The sequence below is a fragment of the Pinus tabuliformis genome, chromosome Q (genome assembly GCF_031772625.1).
Source record: "Pinus tabuliformis cultivar Carrire ecotype Pingquan chromosome Q, CPIR1, whole genome shotgun sequence".
Taxonomy (NCBI): Eukaryota; Viridiplantae; Streptophyta; class Pinopsida; order Pinales; family Pinaceae; genus Pinus; species Pinus tabuliformis.
In genome coordinates, this window is record NC_142296.1 from 1,356,720,404 (window position 1) to 1,356,737,799 (window position 17,396).

General features: G+C 38.2%; 2 pseudogenes; both read right to left on the reverse strand.

The window, feature by feature from the left end:
- Nucleotides 1–947: 947 nt before the first annotated feature.
- LOC149224955 (protein MICRORCHIDIA 1 pseudogene) lies at nucleotides 948–6,342 on the reverse strand (annotated as a pseudogene).
- A 1,780-nt stretch (nucleotides 6,343–8,122) lies between these two features.
- Nucleotides 8,123–17,396, reverse strand: part of LOC149224956 (protein MICRORCHIDIA 1 pseudogene) — a 69,793-nt pseudogene continuing 60,519 nt past the window's right edge.

Sequence of the window (17,396 nt, forward strand, 5' to 3'; positions counted from 1 at the left end):
AATTATCAAGTGATTACTAATTAGTATTTATTAACATTTTAATATCGATTAATTTAATATATTTATTAGTTTATAACAATTAATTAATTAATTATTATTAATATTAGTGTATTAATTATTATTAATATTAATATAATTTTCTCTAATCTTTAATTCTATTATATAAGTTTTTCCCTTTTAGAGAAGATTCTTCGGCGAAAATCACATGGAGTTTTTCCCTCTTAAATCATAATTAAATAAATCATTAAATAATTAATTGATTAAATAAAATAAAAAATTAAATTAAATAAAATAAATAAAATAAAATAAAAAAAATTTATCATATATTAAATAATTATTATTAGTATTACCATTTAGATTCTGAATTAAAATTAATCTATTAACTCACCTATAAATAAAATTAATATATAAATCTCAAAAATTAAAATTAAAATAAAAATAAATAAAATAATTGAATGAATTATTAATTAATTAATAAATAAATCAATAATTAATATTCAGCCGACTTCTGCTGATTTTAAAAATTTATTTTCCTCATTATTATTTATCTCCTTCTTAGCGGCTCTTCTTTTATCATCATTCTTAAGCCCTGAAGATGGATCCCAGTTGGGATTTGAAACATTGGAATAAAAATGTTCATACTGTGGATTCTCCGGTAACTGAATCAAAAGAACATATTCTCTACACACATCAACTCTCATCTGAGCTCAAATTAACCTCGTCGAAGATTAGAATAGGCAACGGATCAAATGATGTCGACAACAAATTGAATTTTTTGATGAGTCGATGATAAAATTCGGCCTTGGGGCTCTGTGCGGTGCGCGCACTCCCAGTGCACCACGCTTGGTGAGTGCGCCGCGTCAGTGCAAAAAATGCACTGTGGAGGGGCGCCCAATGCGTCGCGCGGCCTATGTGCGCTGCGCTCTAAGCCAATGCGCCGCGCATACTTATAACACAGTCTTAGTCTCAAAAAAAACAATCACCAGTTTTACCCTCTCTCCATGAGACTTGCAGAAAATTGCGAGCATATTCTCTGCACAGATGTTATTAACTAATTTGTTTGATGTACCCGGAACTAATTTTAGTTCCTTCCCACTAGTGACAGCCTGAACATTGCGAACAGGATTTGTCAAGGGGGCCATGCCCTGACTATTCGAAATTTGTTTAGGAGATACTCCTGGAACAACGCTTGGCAATGGACGAGGATTCTGAATTGAAGGTAAATCACTCTGTGGATCTTCTCTTTTTGACTTATTCTTTCCTTGATATCCAATTTTATCACAATTCTCTCTCCAGAAATCAAAAGTCATCTGCTTGAGTCTTGACTCCAACCGTATGAAGACTGCATTTTTTTTTTTAAATCCTGTTTATCATGTGCAGGTTCTATGAGGTTTGCTTCAAGAACACCTACTACACCTCTTCCTCTACTACTATTGTCTTGCCAAACCTTCCAAAATGGCATAATAAGCCGATTTTTATGATAAATATTGAACCCGTGAACATTAATGAGAGGAGCTTCCTTTGTAAATCCTATTGTTGTTGCAACCGATACCTCTTTCATCCCAACATCAAGTTGTGGCTTGTAGATTATTACTTTGGAAAATTTTAGATCATCAGCTAAACTATGATATTCAACTGGCTTTCCCCTTAGAATGATTTGAAAATTTGGAATCTTCCTCAGATAAAGAATAGATGCATAGGCATGTAATGAATATAAATGACGGTAAGAAATATGTGACTGAATCAATTCAGTAGCATGTTTTGTTCCTGACTTCAGTCCACCTCGCAATCTTATATCCTCCTTATCTGTGTCAAAATCAAGCTCCAGGATGCCATCATCATTAAGCCAAAGGTTGTAAACAATAATTTTTGTTCCATGAGGACCAATGTCATCGAACTGCTTCATAAGCTCATTTTTTGATGCATAGGGAGACCACTGCAATATTGTGGCCAAGTTTTTCGTCCAAGTACTTTCTGTGCTGCGAACTAACATTCTAGGTCCTTCATGATCTGATGGAAGCTCAAAATTGACCATTGGAACAATGATGTCATCCTGCCCAATTTTCCTCAAGAACGTATAGGAAAGGATCCCAATACTATGTGTTGACGAGCTACCAAAAGAACTTCGGGTGAAAACAATAGCATCTGCTCCTAGCCTCATCATGCTTGTTTTGAAACCATTACCATATTGTCCAATGGTAGTATTTGTGTTCTTCATGGAGTATCCCAAGCTCATGCACCGTCGGATGCATTTAGGATCCATACCCCCTCCATCATCCTGAAAAAGTAAAGCATGGTTGTAATCTCGTGGGTTAAAAATTTGGTCTGCTTTAACATAAGTTGCACCATTTTGGATCTCATCAACTGCATTATCAAGAAGCTCTGCAATCGCTCCAAATGCCCATTTGTGGGAGGTTGCATTAGAATGAATAAATTTAGGGTGTACACGAACATGGTCCATTCCACCTGTTGTAGTTCTTTTTTGTGTAGATTGAACATCATAATTGCTTGCTCTCCAAAACTGGTGATTTTCTCGGGCAAGAAATTCAGGCTGATTTGGCATTGAAGAGATGATTGGACGTATGCATGTGGTTTGATCATTTGCTATCAATGCCTGACTTGTTCGACTGACAAGACTTAGTCTAACATTGGCTCCAATTGGGATGGCAGTTGCCGCCCTGTGGAGGTTCCAAGAACTGCAGATCTTTGGGTGAGCAGACAGTGCCTTCGTCCATTGGGCTATGGAGTCCATGATTCCGACAAACCAGCATGACATCAATTTACTGACTAAACTTGACTCGAACTGACTCAATGCGAACTGAAATGATTGAAAAACTTAACTCTAGAAAACTAACTCAAAATACCTAGACCTGAACTTAAAACTTAAAGCTGGGTGGCAGTACATGGCCACCCGTGTTTCTTACAAGGAAATATGAGATCAAACTATATCAAAATGCCAATGCAACCATTCAAGAAGATGGCTTCTTGACTGATTCTTCCTATCAGATCTTCTAGTCAACAGTACAAACTGATCACTGGGCATCCAAAAACATAGTTGACCATGATCTCCTTCATCGCTGAACACTGCAATAAACACTTTCACAGCTGACTGCAAAAAACTTGCCAGAGGATCTTGAAAAACATGAAGGTTTGCCATTGCCACCTCCTGCTGAGAAAACGAGATGTCTCTTTCTCTTGCTTCTGATTTTTCTTCATAAATAAGAGCATGTTCCTGGTCTTCAAAAAATTCTGAACAAGTAGATGAGAAGATTCCCTCTTCAAAGAACGTTTCAGAACATGAAACATATGAAGAAGAATCTGAAATGGAATCCTGAATGTTTTGATCTTCTGTGATGTGAATATACTGTAGGTCATTTTCATATGATATGACAGCCAAGTTTTCATGTTCCTTATTACATTCATTAATCATAAGAAAAGCAACTTCAGATGATTCTTGAAACTCAGGCATGACGTCTCTATCATCTATCATAAATTCATCCAGAGAAACTTTTTCACCTACTTGAACAAAGATATCCTCTTGTTGTTCATGAATTGGCTGGATTACCTTGGTAGGAAGGTTGTGTTCTGATGAGATGAGGGCAGTTAGGCCTGTAACTCTTCCTTCTTCGTTTGAGGCAGCCTCAACAATGCATTTCTCTTCTATGGAATCCAGAACAACCTGTTTTTCCTCATTTATTTCAACCAGATCTGAAATAGTACTTCTTCTTTCCTCATTTTCGGCCATATGGAACTCTTCAACCTGTTGATTCTGATCCTGCTACAAAGTTTCCTCTAAGAGTTCTGTAGACTGCTGAAACGGATTTTCGTACAATGCTTCCATGATTTCTTTGTCCGTAAAATTATCATCCTCATAGTATTTTTCAAGGTTCTCAATAAAACCATAAGCATGCTGGCAACAATCCTGGACTAAATTTAATGATGGATAAGATTCTTTATACTTCTCAAAGAATATGGAATGAAAATCCTTTAGACAATAAATGGAAGCAGGTGGCAAACTTTCATACCAAGATTGGGCTTCATTTTCCAGAGTAGCCATAAACATTTTCATCAAACAGTGTTCAGGAAAATTGGTCTTTAATTTATGCACGTGAATGTGAAATTTCACCATATGAAGAGCAGCGTCATTACCTCCACATTTCTGAAAACAGGCAAATTATTTGACCAACCTACCTTGGGTATTTTATTTGGAAAACCTGGGATGTGCTCTCGGCTCATGGGAGCGTATCTTCTTTCAATCCGATCCATCTTAAAAATGTCAAAGCTACTAACCTCTCTGTAGTGGAGATACCATGAAGCACCGGTTGCTAGATTCTTCAGTGAAAGGAGTTGTCGGGTGAATGATTTCAGCCGTCTTCTTATGTCTAATCGTTGTTCACCATCAACAATCAGCTTTGGACTTGAGATATGTACTGGGGCAAAACAATCTTCAAGCAAACCACGTTCGTTCCCCAGTATGGTCACCACTATGTTAGCGCTCGAATCTGCCTCAGGCTGAAGAAGGCAAAACTCAAGGCAACATCAAACCAAGCTCAGCCTCATCGCTAGCCCTACGAGGACAGGAGAGGGCTCTCTCCAGTCAATCTCGATAAAATGAGCAATAGGGTGTGAGATGACTTAAAATGGGAACTGATTTTAGGCTAGTAAATAGATAAGAAAGGGTATTTTGATAAATGACTGGGTTTTCTAGGCAGCGTGGGATCAAGGAACAACATGAACAGAGAAGTTAAATCAAAGACACAGATTATCTCCTGAGGCAAGATAGGCAAGAGATTTAACATCAAATTTGAAATACTATGGAGTGGGTGAACTGTTGAGAAGTTGACAAGGGCATAGAAGATGAATCCTTGTCAAACAGAAGAAAACATTAAATATGAACACTTTCCCAAGGCAGAGCAATAAATTGGATTCTGCCTTTCTCACTTTAAAAGCATTCAGCTGAAAACGATTATGAATGAACTATGAAACAGAAACAAGAGACATATGACACAGGAGAAGAAACACATGCTAAATTCATACCGCAAGGATCTCATGAAACAGAGTTGTACCATTCAATTATTTCTCTGTCAAATCTGTACAATGAAGCCCTGGGTTTTTTCCTCCCACACTTTTTCTCAGAAACATAGAACCTTTTACACATAATTTTCATACAATAAATAGATTTCATCTAAGGGGAAACAAATCGATGAAAAATAGGGAGTTGGAAAGCCAATCAAAGAAGATAGGAAAGAGCTGTCCATTTGTGTTGAGGACAAAGAAGCGTTACATCTCATTTTTCTCTAGTGACCAATTAAAAATCAAAAAATGTAACGTGGATCCCATGAAATCATGATTGAGGAAAAAAATGGGCGAGCGTTCCTATCTCCCTTCCATGGTAGATGTTTTGCGTTCTAATTTTGGCTTTTGGTCCTTTCCCCTTCCCGCTACCGTTTGAATAAAACCAATTTTTTAATAAAAATGGTTTTCCACTCAAATTTTGCCTTTAATGAAGATCTTTTACTGGTGTTCTGTTGCATTTAAATCTGAAGTATACGTGGTTCCTTTTCCCTTTGAGTGAGTTCGGTAAGCACCTCGAATTTATGACCAACACCTTGACATCTAGTAGAGAAATCAAGTGTTTCTCTAACTGTCATTTCTGCGACGCGTAAGTCACGCTGGCTTATGTAAACAGATGTTTTGAGAGGAACAAACGCGTCTATTCTATGCCCGTTGTAAGTGCTCTCTCCAGTCACCTATTCTATGCACATCACAACAATTTTTTGAGCTTCACACACATCTTCCTGGAGAACAGCGCACCTAATAGTCTCAATTAACACCCATCTCAAGCGATTCAGACTCAATAAACTGAATTATTTGCAAAAGGAAGTAATTCTGCTTCTAAGAGCCTGCACTGATTTTATGAAACCCACTCTAATATCATCTTGTTCCTATGCATTATCAAGAGTGTTTCCTTTCATCTACCTGGTCGATACTGCTTTCATCTGTGCTTTTCCCTTCATAATGTGCTGAACCAATGTCAATCCTATCAAAAGCTTCATCATCTATCTCCCATAGGTCCAATGAGCTACTGCTTAGACCTGATTTATATGACATTCTAGTTTCCCAGTCAAGAAAAATGAGAGCCGCTAGAATATGTGGCACTATCTCAAAATTGTCATCTGAAACTTTAAGATAGAAAAAACTTCCATCGAGAACTTGTGCAGAAAAGTTGGCTATCTGCAATGTTTCTTCCAATGATGCTTTATTTGTTTGTAAACATTCTTCAATTCCATTAGGCAATATTAAGGAAGACACATATTTTGTCCAAGCAATGCGAGATTCCATGAGTGCTGATGTAAGATGCTTCAACAGTTCCTCAATTACAAGTCTTGCAGCTTCTTTGGAAATAATTGGCACTGGATCCTCTTCTGCTCCTCCAAGGACACATCGTAAAAACTAAACACATGAAGGGTTCTTCAGAGTGTTACGACGAGCAATGCCAACAGCTACCGCATCTAATCTCCTAGAATACCAGTTCTTAGCTTCAAAGCCTAACATTCCACATGATTTTTTCAACACTTTCTTGTCAATGAACTTGTCCAAATGGAAGCTACGATGAAGGAATAAAGCGATCCCCTGAAGTTGGTTGGGTTTTGACAGTACCCCGCACGCCTCCACTATGAATCAAAACACTATGAAGAGTATATAGATTGCGCACACTTCTATCTGCATCTAGAAAGATATATTTGCCATTGTCTCTGTCCAAGTCAAGTGAAATAGAGGTTCATATCGATTATTTATATTGATCATTGTGTCTCGCATGAAACCATATTCAACTCTTCAACTGAATTTGTAGTACAGGAGGAAAACCGAGGAAAAGAATGCCTTTTCTTGCCTCCTGAAGTCCATATTGCTCTACGCGACATTTGTTATCACCATCAAGTTTTTTCCACTTCAACATACTTATCAAATGAAGCATAGACATCTCGGCAGCCTTTAACATCAAGCTGTAGCTCATATAATGATTCCTTCCTTGTAGATTTATAATCCTCCTTTACGCAATCAATGTAGTTCAAATGATGTCTTTCAAGTAGATGCTTTATTATATCCTCACCAGCTATGCCCTTTCATTTATCTTCTAACTTCTGGCAGAGTACGTGGTTTAGCTCCTGCCAATCCTCTATAGTTCTCCCAAAATATTTTATGTTGCAACCTGTTGATTCCGTAGCTACTGTAATATTCACCCAAGAAATGACGACTCTTTACAACTTTAGGCCAGCTATCCATGCTAATCTTCTCCACTCAGCTTCACTCACTTTTAGGTACTCGGCTTCATGCAAATGTCAGCTTGAAATTTGTATTATATCAAAATAAAAACTGACATTCATGCGCTGGTTTCCGGAAAGAGGAAGGTGGGTTGTTGTAACAACGATCAACGATTCTCCCTGCAATCGTTGTTCTCCTACATCGCCATGGCAGATGGGCTCTTCACACATACTTTCAGAGCTCTTTAGTTTGCCTCACATTGGAGCTTCTGGTTACTGGTTAAGATGATGTTGGTCATCCATTGCTCTGAATTCACGTTGCAGAATTGTAATGTCCCTGTGTGATGACTCCTTGAAAATATTAGATTGGTCGATGGACTGGCTAACATTCCGAGGCATGCTGGTTTTGAATTGGATATCACCGAGACTTGGAACTTCAAACCTACACAGTGAGCTCTATTTTCCATTCTAGATTCACGTGAGCAGTCTCTCCACACAAGCACGCAGTTTCACTAGATAGGCATGTACAGTCAAGTTCTCCATTGTCCACGCATAGTTGTATGCTCTCCCACAATAAGTTGATGAACATATTCTCTGCACACATCAACTCTCATCTGAGCTCAAATTAACCCCGTCGAAGATTAGAATAGGCAATGGATCAAATGATGCCGACAACAAATTGAATTTTTTGATGAGTTGATGATAAAATTCGGCCTTGGGGCTCTGTGTGGCGCGCGCACTCCCAGTGCGCCGCGCTTGGTGAGTGCGCCGCGTCAGTGCAAAAAATGCACTGTGGAGGAGCGCCCAATGCGCCGCGCGGCCTATGTGCACCGCGCTCTAAGCCAATGCGCCGTGCAGACTTATAACACAGTCTTAGTCTCAAAAAAAAAAATCACCAGTTTTTCCCTCTCTCCATGAGACTTGCAGACAATTGCGAGCATATTCTCCTCACAGATGTTATTAACTAATTTGTTTGATGTACCCAGAACTGATTGTAGTTCCTTCCCACTAGTGACAGCCTGAACATTGCGAACAGGATTTGTCAAGGGGGCCATGCCCTGACTATTCGAAATTTGTTGAGGTGATACTCCTGGAACAACGCTTGGCAATGGACGAGGATTCTGAATTGAAGGTAAATCACTCTGTGGATCTTCTCTTTTTGACTTATTCTTTCCTTGATATCCAATTTTATCACAATTATCTCTCCAGAAATCAAGACTCATCTGCTTGAGTCTTGACTCCAACCGTATGAAGACTACATTTTTTTTTTTTTAAATCCTGTTTATCATGTGCAGGTTCTATGAAGTTTGCTTCAAGAACACCTACTAAACCTCTTCCTCTACTACTATTGTCTTGCCAAACCTTCCAAAATGGCATAATAAGCTGATTTTTATGATAAATATTGAACCCGTGAACATTAATGGAAGGAGCTTCCTTTGTAAATCCTATTGTTGTTGCAACCGATACCTCTTTCATCCCAACACCAAGTTGTGGCTTGTAGATTATTACTTTGGAAAATTTTAGATCATCAGCTAAACTATGATATTCAACCAGCTTTCCCCTTAGAATGATTTGAAAATTTGGCATCTTCCTCAGATAAAGAATAGATGCATAGGCACGTAATGAATATAAATGACGGTAAGAAATATGTGACTAAATCAATTCAGTAGCATGTTTTGTTCCTGACTTCAGTCCACATCGCAATCTTATATCCTCCTTATCTGTGTCAAAATCAAGCTCCAGGATGCCATCATCATTAAGCCAAAGGTTGTAGACAATAATTTTTGTTCCATGAGGACCAATGTCATCGAACTGCTTCATAAGCTCAGTTTCCGATGCATAGGGAGACCACTGCAATATTGTGGCCAAATTTTTTGTCCAAGTACTTTCTGTGCTGCGAACTAACATTCTAGGTCCTTCATGATCTAATGGAAGCTCAAAATCGACAATTGGAACAATGATGTCATCCTACCCAGTTTTCCTCAAGAACGTATAGGAAAGGAGCCCAATACTCTGTCTTGACGAGCTGCCAGAAGAACTTCGAGTGAAAACAATAGCATCTACTCCTAGCCTCATCATGCTTGTTTTGAAACCATTACCATATTGTCCAATGGTAGTATTTGTGTTCTTCATGGAGTATCCCAAGCTCATGCACCGCCGGATGCATTCAGGATCCATACCCCCTCCATCATCCTAAAGAAGTAAAGCATGGTTGTAATCTTATGGGTTAAAAATTTGGTCTGCTTTAACATAAGTTGCACCATTTTGGATCTCATCAACTGCATTATCAAGAAGCTCTGCAATCGCTCCAAATGCCCATTTGTGGGAGGTTGCATTAGAATGAAGAAATTTAGGGTGTACACGAACATGGTCCATTCCACCTGTTATAGTTCTTTTTTGTGTAGATTGAACATCATAATCCCCTGCTCTCCAAAACTGTTGATTTTCTCGGGCAAGAAATTCAGACTGATTTGGCATTGAAGAGATGACTGGACGTATGCCTGTGGTTTGATCATTTGCTATCAATGCCTGACTTGTTCGACTGACAAGACTGAGTCTAACAAATTGTGGTTATCTTTTTTAACTTTTATTACATGGAATTTTTGCCAGGGCTGTTACAGAACCCTCCCCCTTGTGGGACACCGTCCTCGGTGTTCAATCACACATATACCTCAGCAACCTACTGAAAGAAGACATACTCCTCATGGAGCTTTATAACAAAGCTCGACGCAGTATTTACAATGAAAGATATGCTCAAGAGAAAAATATCAGAACAACGTGACAAGATACCGCATAGTAGAAATTTATAACATAGCTATTACGATATTTACAATGATCATCATGTTGAGTTCCAACTCATATAAATTCATAGCATCATGATCATATAACCACATGATAACATAATAACATGACACCCATACCACATAGTCGAGCTTTATAACATAGCTCGTTACGGTATTTACATCCATACACAGGTGTACATATAGCAACATCACCAAAATATAGATACCAAAACACATGCCAAATCATAGATCAAACATATACTAAACACCATGTTTAAGCATATATCAAAATATCATATAGCATATATCAAACCATCATAAAGCATATAGCAACCACCATAAAGTAAATATCAAACCATCATAAAGCATATACCAAACCAACATAAGTAAATACCAAACCACCATATCAAGTTGCTTTGCCTCAACTGGCAAATAAGGAAGGATACATAACCTGCATCTGATCCGCCATCTCCCATGTAGCTTCATTGGGCCCAAAGTGCTTCCATTGCAATTTAACTTGCTTGATTGCTCAGTTCCAAAGCATGAGCACCTTTTTCTGCAATATACACTGAGGCTCCAGTTGGAATTCTCCATCTGGTTCCACTTGTAATACAGACCAGTCAATCACATGATCAACATCTTTAACATACTTCTTAAGCAATGATACAATGAAAACATCATGGAATTTTACTGTCAAAGGAAGTGCAAGTCAATAGGATACTGGCCCAATCCTCTTAATGATACTGAAGGGTCCACAAAACCGTGGTGCTAGCTTGGCACATGAGCCAATTTGTAAGGAGCTCTTTTTGTTGGCATTATGACACAGGTTTGGCGCTATGACACAAGTGTTGTCCTTGATGGCAACTCACTCAGATGGAAGATCACTGTTCAGGCTCTCAAAATGAAAGAAAGCAAGGTATACGCAGGTTTCCTTTGACGAAGTCGCGTATACACGCAGTATTGCCGATCAAAAGTCGCGTATGCGTATGCACGCACTTTCATGCACAGAAAAGCGCGTACATGTGGGAAAGCTTATTTTTAGGTCCATGGTATTTGGAACTATGGTTTTGGACCTTGGTATTGCATCTGAAGTATTAAACCCAGGTATTAGGTCCCTAGTATTGGTTCTCTATGGTTTTGGACCATGGTTTGAGTAAGGCCTAAGACTATAAAAAGGAGGAGATCATTTGGCAAAAGGATTTGACTCAAGGATTGAAGATATTATGAAGAGCAAGATCGAAAATATTGGTGAATGGTTTATGGTGAATAGCTGAATCTGAATCAAGGAGGAACCTGAGCGCAAGAAGATGGATAAGTTCTATTGATGAGTCAAAACTCAAGACTTGAATAGTAGTATCTTTGTGTGATTTTGATCTGTTATATTTGGCGCATGACTTGATCTATAAATCTGATAATCTGGGTGTAACTAATGTCTGAATATCTGAAAGAATGAATTATCCTTTATAGATCTGTACGCAGGTTCATCAAAGCAAAGGATCGTATACATGTTTGTTCAAAATAGCGTATACGCAGGTTGGGCTCAATTTAGAAGCATATGCATGTAGGTTGTACACATTGAAGTAGCGTACATCTCTTGAAATATGTTTTAGCTACTTTTTTTTGTTGCTACAGTGGTCTGGGTTCAGAATTGGTGTCTGGTTACTGTTATTGTTTTTTGGGTACAACATTCATAGAAGTGACTATTTGATTCAGTTTGTTTGGTGTAAATGAAATTGGTTGATGCAGATATATTTGATGTTTGATTGATGTTATTCATGGATCCAGTCTGAAAATTTATGAAATGTGGTCCCTGGAAGAAAAGAGAAGGTTGTAACCTTCTGTAGGTCAGCACCTACGTACTAGTACCTCAACTAGTACAAGATCCAAGGGGGTTGTAGCTCCCTTCCAGGAGAAGCTGGAGAATGAGAGAAGGTTGTAGCCTTCTACAGGTAGCAGCCTGCGTATTGGTATAAGACTGCACCAATACAAAATCATTGTAAAAAGAAGTTTCTAATTAAAAGAAGATAGAGACGAATTGAGCAAGTGGTTTTCACCCACATTGGGTTTCCATCTTACATCTTTGTGTCCATGTGTGTGATGATCTATTCTGTTTTATTGCCCCTGTTTACTGTTCTTATGATTAATGAAGTCCTGATGCACTTATTAAAGATAAAAAATTAATTAATCTTAAGTTTTTTGATATACGTTGGTTTCCTTAGACACAGTAGCGTATATATGCAGTTTCCCATAGCTGAAGTAACGTATACAAATCTGATTGTGAAATGAAAAATAATTGATTTAATAATACTGATTCACCCCCCTCTCAGTATTATTTCCAACACTTTTTCGGTTTGATGTGAAAATACACTTGTTCCTCAACCTCGAACTTGTTGAACAACATGTTCTTGTCAGCGTATGTTTTCTACCTATTATGTGCTTCCTTAAGAATTTTATTTGATCACCTGCATTTCTTGTTCCATGTCCAATAACATATTTGGTCAAATCAATATCCTACTAACTGGATCACTCCAACTAATGGGAGTGTTGCAACTTCGCCCATGCAATGCCTCGATAGGACTCATCCTTAGTGACTCCTGATAATTGTTGTTGTATTCGAACTCTACCAAGGGGAGATACTCTTCCCACTTATGTTCCTGATGCATCACATAGATCCTCAACATATCCTCTAATATCTTGTTGACCTCTTTGTCTATCCATATGTCTGTGGATGATAAGTTGTGCTAAAGGCCAACTCTATGCCCAAACCTACAAATAACTCCTTCCAAAACTTGGAAGTAAACTTCGCATCCCTGTCTGACACAATCTTCTTCGAAACACCATGTAGTCTAACCACATCTCTAATGAATACCTATGCCACATCACTAGTTGAGAATGTAGACTTCCCCATAATGAAGTGTGCAACCTTTGTTAACCTGTCCACAATGACCATGATGGAATCATTCTGCTTCATTGTCTTTCGCAACCTTGTGATGAAGTCCATGGAAATGACCTCCCATTTCCATTCTGGAATCACAATCGGTTGTATCATTCCACCTGGATGTTTACACTTTTCCTTCACTCACTGACAATCAAAGCATCTAGCCACAAACTCTGCTACATCCCTCTTCAAATTCAGCTAATAATAATACTTCTTCACTGTTGTCAGTGTCTTCTAATAACCTAGGTGACTTGAATAAGGTTTCGCATGAAACTCCCTTAAGATCACTTTCTTGAGCTCACAGTTATCCAGTACATATATCTTGAATCAAAACCTGACCAATCCATCTATTGTAAGATGATAGTCCATGCCCTATGCACCTATACATGTACCTATACCATGACCTATACCTGTACAATCTCCATATACCTGACATCATAATGTCCTTCCTGTAAGATCATATCCTATAAATTTGTCCCATAGGATCTCATAGCTTCCAAGTGATGTACCTGTATCTGTCTACTATGAGCATCTACCACGTTTTTCTCCTTACCTTCGATGTTCATGATTTCGAAATCAAACTCGCTGATCCTGGCCAACCATCTAATATGCCTGATGTTCAGATTCGGTTGATCAAACAAATACCTCAACCCAATGTGATCACTAATAATTACAAACCTCCTGCCAAGAATATAGTGTCTCCACATCTTTAATGCATGTATAATCATTTCTAGCTCAATATCATGTCTCGGTAGTTCTTCTTGTGCTCGTTTAGTTTCTGGGACTCATAACATACCACTTGTTCATCCTGCAAAAGGACTCCACCAAGCCCTCTCTTGCAAACATCTATGCATACCACAAACTCTTTGCCTAGATCTGCAATCTTTAACACTAGTGCATGTTTCAACAACTGCTTAAGCTACACGAAGCTAGCCTCACACTCTCAGTCCATTCGAACTTAATACCTTTCCTCTGAAAGGATGTAATGGGATAAGAAATATGCGAGAAGTTCTTGATGAACCTCGTGTAATATCCTGCCAGACTCATGAAAGAACTCACCTCATCCACACTCTTAGGATCTACCCACTCCGTGATGGCCATTATCTTCTTTGGATCTATTGTAATTCCTTCCTTGGAGACAACATGTCCCAAGTAGTGCACCTTAATGTTGGCATTATGGCACAGGTTTGGAGCTATGGCACAAGTGTTGTCCTTGATGGCAACTCTCTTTGGTAACAGATCTCAGTTCAGACTTTCAGAATGAAGGAAAAGACATATACGCAGGTTCATCTAGATGAAGACGCGGTTTATACATTTCAAAGGCGCGTATGCGTATACACGCACTTTCATGCAAAGAAAAGCGTGTATATGTTGGAGAACTTAACTTTGGTCCATGGTAGTTAGTCCTTGGTATTTGAACCTATGGTTTTGGACCATGGTACCTTGTCAGAAGTGTTGATCCCAAGTATTGGGTCCGTGGTATTGGTTTATTATGGTTTTGGACCATGGTATTATGGAAGGTCTAAATCTATAAAAGAGGAAGGAGATCATGTGGTAAAATATCATCTCAATTATTATTGAATATCTGATAAAGTGCTAGATCTGGAATACTGGTAATTGGGTTATGGTGCAGATCTGGATCTGAATGAAGGAGGAACCTTAGCGCAAAGAGAAGGATAAGTTCTATTGATGGGTCATAATCCTTAAGCTTGAATGATAGTATCTTTGTATGATTTTGATATGCTATATGTGGCACTTGCTTGATCTATAAGTCTGATAATCTGGGTTAATTAGTGTTTGAATATCTGAAAGAGCGAATTATCCTTTATAGATATGTACGCAGGTTCAGTGAAGCAAAAGCGCGTATACACGCTGGTTTAGTGAAGCGAAGGAGCGTATACGCCGTATACGCAGTTTGTTTCATACGCATAAGTGTATGCACGCAGGTTTCAGGTTATTAAAGCAGCGTATATCTTTTGAGTTGTGATCTAGCTACCTCTGTTTATTGTTGCAGTGTTCTGGGTTCAGATTTGGTGTGTGGTTACTGTTACTATGATCTGGGGACAGTCATCAGAGAAGTGTTTATGTTGATTCAGTTTTGATTGGTGAAAAGGTGATTGGTTGATGCAGAAATTCTTGATGTTTGATTGATGTTATTTGTGGATCCAGTCTGAAAATTTATGAAACGTGGTCCCTGAAAGAAAGAGAAGGTTGTAGCCCTCTGTAGGCCAGCACCTATGTACTAGTATCTTGGCTAGTGCAAGAGCTAAGGGGGTTGTAGCTCCCTTCCAGAAGAAGCTGGAAAACAAGAGAGGGTTGTAGCTCTCTGCAGGTTGCAGCCTGCGTACTAGTAAAGGACTGCACTAGTACAATTGTAAAACGAAGTTTCTAATTAAAGAAAAGATAGAGACGAATTGCAGCAGGTGGTTTTTCACCCACATTGGGTTTCCACCTTATATCTTGTGTTCTTGTGTGCGATTGTCTTTCTGCTCTGTTTTACTATTTCTGGTTACTGGTTATTTGCTTCTGAATCACAGATTAACAATCAACATCAGAAAGATAAATTAAATTAAAAAGTTTGCTTTATATACGCGGGTTTCCTTCTACATAGTTGCATATATACGCAGGTTTAATTAACTGAAGTAGCGTATATCATTTGATTTTGAAAAAGGAATATTTGACTTGATAATGTTGATTCACCCCCCCTCTCAGTATTATTTCCAACAATTGGTATCGGAGCAGGTTCTTCAGAAGAATCTTGATCGCTTGAAGAAAGATCTTTCATCATGAGCAACTATGAGAGGGAAGCATCAATCAGGCCACTGATTTTTGATGGGACAAACTTCGTTTATTGGAAGGTAAGAGTTACTGCCTATCTTCAATCTCTTGGTACAGAAGTCTGGGATATCATAAATATAGGGTATACTTTTCCATCAGCAACTCCTACAGATCCGGCTGAGAAGAAGAAATATGAAACAAATGCAAAGGCGGTCAATACTCTATTAGGATGCCTATCTCAATAAGAATTTGTCAAAGTAATGCAGTTTAAATCTGCAAAAGAGATATGGGAAATGATTGTTCTGAGCTATGAAGGAGATGATCAGGTAAAATGAGCAAAACTTCAAACCCTCAGGATTCAGTATGAAAATCTCAAGATGTATAATGATGAAAGTGTGGCTAACTTTTTTCTTCATGTAGATGAGATTGTTAATTGTATGAAAATTTTGGGTGAAGAAATAAAAGAGGTTGTTGTGGTTGAAAAAGTTCTAAGTTCTTTGTCCCCTAGGTTTGAATCTAAAGTTTCTGCAATAGAAGAAAAGGAGAATCTTCAAAACCTTAAAATGTCACAGTTGCACGAAATTCTAACTGCTTATGAAATGAGGAAAGGAGGTCCATCAGACAAGAGAGAAGCTTCCTTCAAGGCTTCAGGCAAAGGAGAGTACTATGAGTCAGGACACGTGTCAGAAGAAGAAGAAGAATCAAATTTTGTCAGAAATCTTCAACGGGGTACTGGAAGATTCAGAGATAAGTTACCTTTCAAATGCTTTGCTTGTGGAAGAGTAGGTCATTATGCTGCCAAATGTCCTCATAAGGATAAGATTGGCAATGGAAAGGAACCTGTTAGATGGAACAAGAAACAGAATGCAAATAAGAAAAGATATTACACTCATGAAGACAGTGACGGACTATCAAATAGTGATGAAGATGAATGAGGTAATGACTATAAACTTTTAATGGCTTTTGAAGATGATGATTACATGGATGCTATAGATGTGGATAGCTTTTATGAAGAGATTTCTAGACTCAAGACATGTTTAGAAGAAAAGAATGTGATCATTGATACTCTGCAGTTTCAACTTGATGAAAAAGAAAAATTTCTTGAGAAGTTAGAATGTGAAATTGTTGGCCTTAGAAAGGAAATTGAGAAAACAAAGGCGCTTAATCTTAAATTTTTTAAAGGATCTGAAACTCTGGATGAGATTATCAATGTACAACGTTCTCCACTAATCAAGACAAGTCTAGGTTATAATGGAGAAACATATCAAGCATCCACCTCAAAGAGTTATCTTGATGCAGCAAGGAGGAATGAGGAAAAGCCCAATGGAGATCACCAGGTGAAGCAGGGATGAATTACATCAAGAACAAACAAAGACTACCAGGTAAACCAAGGGCAATCCATCTTAAGGGTGAACAAAAGCTACAACCAACCACAGGTAAAAACTTCTCAATTTGCTTCAAGAATGGATGACAATAGAAATTACAATCATTTGGCTGGTAGATTTGATAATCGCAGAAGTTTCTTCAATGGCCAATGTTTCTCTTGCCATAACTTTGGTCACAAAGCAGCTCAATGTGTTGCCTATAAGACAATCATGACTAGAGAAGCTCAAAAACAAAGAAGTATGACTGGGA